This window comes from Schistocerca serialis, chromosome 3 (assembly GCF_023864345.2).
Source record: "Schistocerca serialis cubense isolate TAMUIC-IGC-003099 chromosome 3, iqSchSeri2.2, whole genome shotgun sequence".
Taxonomy (NCBI): Eukaryota; Metazoa; Arthropoda; class Insecta; order Orthoptera; family Acrididae; genus Schistocerca; species Schistocerca serialis.
Window position 1 is genome coordinate 940,583,736 of NC_064640.1, and position 6,276 is coordinate 940,590,011.

The 6,276-nt window shown below is 40.6% G+C and overlaps 1 pseudogene; it reads left to right on the forward strand.

The window, feature by feature from the left end:
• Positions 1 to 502: 502 nt before the first annotated feature.
• LOC126471909 (5S ribosomal RNA) lies at positions 503 to 620 on the forward strand (annotated as a pseudogene).
• Positions 621 to 6,276: the final 5,656 nt, after the last annotated feature.

A 6,276-nucleotide genomic window follows, 5' to 3' on the forward strand; every position in this document is an offset into this window, starting at 1 on the left:
TCTCGTTCTCTAGGTGCAAACCGTTAGTCCCAGAGGAAACAATGTGTAGGATCACTTTTGTATGAAATTTAATGAAGTCTCTGCCTCGTGATGACTGGGTGTTGTGTGATGTCCTTAGGTTAGTTAGGTTTAAGTAGTTGTAAGTTCTAGGGGACTGATGACCATAGACGTTAAGTCCCATAGTGCTCAGAGCCATTTGAGTCATTTAATGAAGTTTACTTATGTACAGGGATGTTTTACTTAGAGGCTGGGAGTTTTCGAGATGTTCAAGAAAAACGTACAAAAGTAACCTTCAAATGCACCCCAACCACACACGCACCTCTTACCGTTCAGAATTTTTTGTATTTTGTTCATCACATCCCCTCGCACCGCACTACGAAAATTTGCAGCTGCACAAATTATTTCCCACATTCAATCTTTTTGGATCTTCATTGAGTGGGCCTCCGGCTTTGTCGTGCACCTAAAAATTGTAAAATTTACAATTGTGTACTACGAAAATAGGGGCAACGGCCTTGCCACAGTGGATACCCCGGTTCTCGTGAGATCACCGAAGTTAAGCGCTGTCGGGCGTGGCCGGCACTTGGATGGGTGACCATCCAGGAGGCCATGTGTTGTTGCCATTTTTCGGGGTGCACTCAGCCTCGTGATGCCAATTGAGGCGCTACTCGACCGAATGGTAGCGGCTTCGGTCAAGAATACCATCTTACGGTCGGGAGTGATGTCTTCTGACCCCACGCCCCTCCTATCCCCATCATCCAGTGAGGATGACACGGCGGTCGGATGGTGCCGGTAGGCCACTCGTGGCCTGAAGACGGAGTGTACTACGAAAATAATGTGCTTGTAACGGTTAAGTTCAGGTGAAATTATAAACGTTATTAGTTGTTCTAAAGCGTTTACAAAAGCCATTTTTCTTTCAGTACCCACGCTGGAAATTTTAAATGAATGATGTTAACGAAATAGTCGACTAAGCTGGTGCTTAACAGCCTAGTCAATGAACACCAAAGAAGGGTGAATATGGGAAATAATTCATATAGTTGTAAATTTTTGGATAATGGTAGGAGGAAGTCCCACGAACAACATACTAAAAATCCTGACTTGTAAGGGGTGAGTGTGAGAGTGCGTTTGAAGACCACTTTTGCCTGTTTTGCTTGAAAACGTACACCACTACAAAATTAAACTACATTAAATTTCACACAAGAATGGTCTTAATCATTTTTCCCCTTTACAGCTAGTTTGCAAATAGAGAGCGAGAGGATATTACAAATTTTCTGCTTTGCGCTTGCGCTGTAGCTTAGGTGGTTTTTGAGGGCTAATTTGAGTTAGTTTCCCGAGAGGACAGACAACACATGCTTGTAGCAAGCTGTTCGTCTCGACTTCCTCTAAACCACTGTGGTACACTGTAAACAGTTATCATTTACACCCTGCATAACATCAGTGGATACCCAGTATGACTTTTGTATGGGATGCCCAAATCATGGTCGTAATAGACCGTAAAATTTCGTTTTAAATATCAGCCGACTGCAACAAGAATCTGTGTCGACGATTCCACACTTTGCGATTCCGTCATCTCGTATTGCCCGAATGAACGCTGTCTCTGGCGGGCTGGGTGAAAAACTCGTAAGGTCTTTTCACACCAGCGTAGCGTATCTCGAGCTACGCCTTCGGAAGACGTCACACGTAGCACGTATCCTGATTCGAGATACGTACTCTTCAGATCGAAAGCTATGTATTAATAGATAGGTTTTCCATTCCGTCGTCGTATATTCTCATTTGGTGAGAAGACGTGCTAACTTGAATGCAGTTTCTGGATAGTGCGTTCAGTGTGCTGTGGTATGAGCCAGATCTCAACTTTACTCTGCCGTAGATGGACTGTAGTTCTGGCAGCGATAGTGATGATGAACTGCTGCTGATGTTATATTCAGTATCAAATAAATCGAACTGGGTCCATCCGATAAACGTTAGAAGAACACTATATGGCGAATTACATGCAAGATTTACAACTTGACGTTGCAAAGCTTAAAACTTATTTTATAACGTGTGAAGAATAGTTTTTTTTCCCAGAAAACCTATTTACAAGCGATATAAACCTCAAGATGAGGGTGAAAACCCTCGAAATGCGTGGTGGAAGAAAATAAAATGTGACTGACAGAAAAATTTATTTTAATTTGTCTTTTGCATCAAAAACGGTCAAAAATTCATCATGAAGTCCACCATGGACGATTTTTATTTCACTATCCATTAGAATCTAATGGAGGATACAGTAACAAATACTGGTCACCTTCCAATTTCATAGCTAACTTCCATACATCCAGTAACCTAGCAAAAAAAGTGTTTACACGTGTTCAGTGTAACATTTTGTTAACTAAATTGTATTCGGCATTTTAATTTCAGCTAGTAGAATAGCACAACGTTTACTATAACAATTCCTTCAAATTTCTGAATTAAGTATTGATATACAATTTTAGTTCATTCGTCAGTTCATATTAAGTTACACTTATATTATTTTCATAAAACTGAGTGGATGTAGATTAAGAAGTAGATCGACATCTAAAAATTTAGTGTTTATTTCCGTAGTGAAGAACAACTATCAGTCACATTATTGAGGGCTATCTGATGATTTCGAGAAAAGCTTTTTTACTCACTAAAATTCAGGGGAATACGAAAGCACCAATTAATCTTTCATAACGAGGAAAAGAAAGTTGCACAGCCGTAATACGGACGCAGTGCTTATGTCTTAACCCAACCTAAAATACTGGAGAAAAACAAATTTTCATAATTACTTGGTTTCCCTAAGACCTGTGAAAGTTCTTCCCAAGCTAGGTCACGCAAGTTAGCATCTCTGTATTCCAACTTTGAGTAGTCCCAGGGCACTGGAGACTTTCGCGCTTGACCAATTAATGCAGATATATTGCAAAATAAATACACAAACGCGCAATAGTAGAGCTGTTCAACACAGAGCACGTAGTTTGTGTAGTGCGCACGCGCGATCCGAGATACGCAGCGACGCTACGTGTGCAGGCGTAGCTGGGGCAGGCGTAGCTGGAGATATGCGTAATATGTATCACTGCTGAACGCGACGTCAGTCAGAAACGCCCCATTTGATTACATTACGAGATATATCTGCGAAGTCTTCCGAAGTCGTAGCTCGAGATACGTTACGCCTTTACATATCGCACTCCGGGAAGAACAGTAACAAAAGTCGAAAAACGGCAGTATTTAGTTTATGTCAGTGAAAATACGCGTGAAGTGCTCCAACGTGCACGAAAAATCTCACAGACAGACACTGCATAAAAACTGACATTGTAATAATCAGTGGTATAATACCTCTATGGACTAAAACGACAATAATAATAATTAAAGATATTTCTCTCTACGTGTTGAAAATCACATGTGGAAGCATATGTGATACGGACAACGTGACCTCTGTATCAGGATGGTTCAAATGGTTCAAATGGCTCTGAGCACTATGGGACTTAACATCTGTGGTCATCAGTCCCCTAGAACTTAGAACTACTTAAAGCTAACTAACCTAAGGACATCACACACATCCATGCCCAAGGCAGGATTCGAACCTGCGACCGTAGCGGTCGTGCGGTTCCAGACTGTAGCGTCTAGAACCGCTCGGCCACCCCGGCCGGCCATCTTTATGGATTACTATGGAAAATTACTGGTGTAATTCTCTTATCTGTCCAAAGGCGTCAGCCCAGCGACCAGTGTTTTTGTTTTGTTTTCTTTTCTTTTCTTTTCCTTTCTTTTCTTTTTGTTTTAAGTAGTTGCTAGGTAGGATATGTAATTCCGCACTGAACATTTTACATGTACCTTCTAATTATAATTAGTTATAGAAAAAGCTTACCACCTCAGTAAGTCGATTCAGTTTTACCTTACCTGGATTACATCTTTTGTCTGAGTAGTTCAAAATATTATCCTTGGTTTTCCGTGGAATGTGGCTTCAGCATGATCTAAATCAACATACGCAGCGTAGATATTCGCAACTATCTTATCACAATATTACTTGGAACCGCAACGAAAGACGAATGAGGAGTCTCCATTTGGCCATCACAATGCCTCATTTCCCTCGATTGTTATCTATGCCAGCTTATAATGTTATTTCCCTATAAACCACATGTGAATCCATAAATAGGATCAATTTCTGGGATTGTAGGGGGTTTGAAACACGCAAGGTGTATCGAATCTGTGCGCAGACCGCGGTACAACGGTATTCGAGATGCCTTGAGGTTGCGTGCTTAATTTGGCGTAACGTGGACGACGCGAGATTTATTTACATCTGTATACAACAGTATGCTGTAATGTCAACCAACGTAACATTATTGTACACAATGCTTAAAAATTCATAGCCATATTGGCCCTCTCTCAATTCTATTTGTTCACTACAATTAAAATAAATGTTTTTTAAAAAACTCCCACCAGCCACTTTTGGCAAAGATGTTCACATGGATGCGGGAATAAACTAAAATAAAAATTAAAAAATAAAGTGGTGTTTTCTTCATAATATTGACACATATATTTAAGATCATATCTCCTCACGCTGACCCCAACCTTCGAATTACCTAACAAAATCCTTAGTAGTACCTTCGCTCTGACCTGTTCAACGTTTTCTCTATGTTACAGACTAGACTGCAGTATACTAAATTGCTACAGACGTTCCTGTGTACGCAAGATATGTATGAATTGTTGTAAAATCTTCTGTTCAGTGGCCGCGCTGGGTAGCCGTGCGGTCTGAGGCCTCTTGTCACATTTCGCGCTGCTCCTCTCGTCGAAGGTTCGAGTCTTCCCTCTGGCATGGGTGTGTGTGCTGTCCTTAGAGTAAGTTAGTTTAAGTTAGGTTAAGTAGAGCGTAAGCCTAGGGACCGATGACCTTAGCAGTTTGGTCCCATAGTCCTTACCACATATTCCCAAGTTCCCAAAACTTCTTCTGTTCAGTAACGTATAAAAGAGAGTAGGACGATAGGTAAAACAATTGACGATGGGATATAACCTCACACACCTAGTCAGTTTATTTATCTCTGTATTAACTTTAAAATTTTGTGTAGTCGGAAAAACAAAAATTTTTCTAAAGTTTAACAAACATGTAATTTTGTGGAAGACATAAACTAACACAAAATCAAAATTTCGCTATAAACAAAATGATCTTCTGATTCTAAGATCTGAGAAAATCATAACAATATTAGGCAGTAACAGATGACATTAGTACGATTACTTTATTTCTTCATTACTGCTAGTGAGCCTTCGTAATACACACACTTTTTAAAACGGCTGTAGCGTACCTTATGTGTACGTATGTATGTTCCACATGTCCTAAACCACTGTACAGATTTGAACAAAACTTGGTACACGTATCACTATCTGTCTGCAAAGAATCGCTGTGGGATAGGAACCACCTAACTGTCAAACGGGTGGGGGGGTGAGAAAGCAGTGTAGTCCACGACAAGCGAATACCCATAATTTAGTCATCCAGTATTTGAGAATGAGGCCACTTACTGACTCGCAACAAACCTTACGCATTATTTCAAATCTTTACGAAACTTCTTCTCGCTTACAACCCGCAAAAATTGCTGAAAGGACAAAGTTTATTGCGTACTACATTTTCACTGTTCATGGAGTAAAGCTGCCGCATGAAGCATGAACCTTTTATTACTTCGTTAGTGCTAACTGTATTCGCGATACATTTTGCAGACTGTATTCACATATTCCATTGAATGTACCAACGAAATTATATCGTTGTACGACACATAGTTCAGGAGATACAACGTCATAAGCACTGAGATGCGTGAAAAATTGCCGCATCATGGAAGATGTTTAAATTTATTACTTCGTTGCAACTAATTCTATTGGCAAAATGTTTGGCAGACAGTATTGACATATACCTTTTTATATACCTAGGAAAACATAACATTGTACGAGACAAAGTATAGGAGGTATGACGTCAAACACTGAGATGCGTTAAAAATACCGCATCATGCATGACGTTTTAAATTACTACTTCCTAGCTACAAACTCTATTCACAAAATATTTCGCAGAAACTAGCAACATATGTCGCTGAAACTACCCACAAAGCCGCGCGGGATTAGCCGAGCGGTCTTAGGCGCTACAGTCATGGACTGTGCGGCTGGTCCCGGCGGAGGTTCGAGTCCTCCCTCGGGCGTGGGTGTGTGTGTGTGTGTGTGTGTGTGTGTGTGTGTGTGTGTGTGTTTGTACTTAGGATAATTTAGGTTAAGTAGTGTGTAAGATTAGGGACTCATGACCGTAGCAGTTAA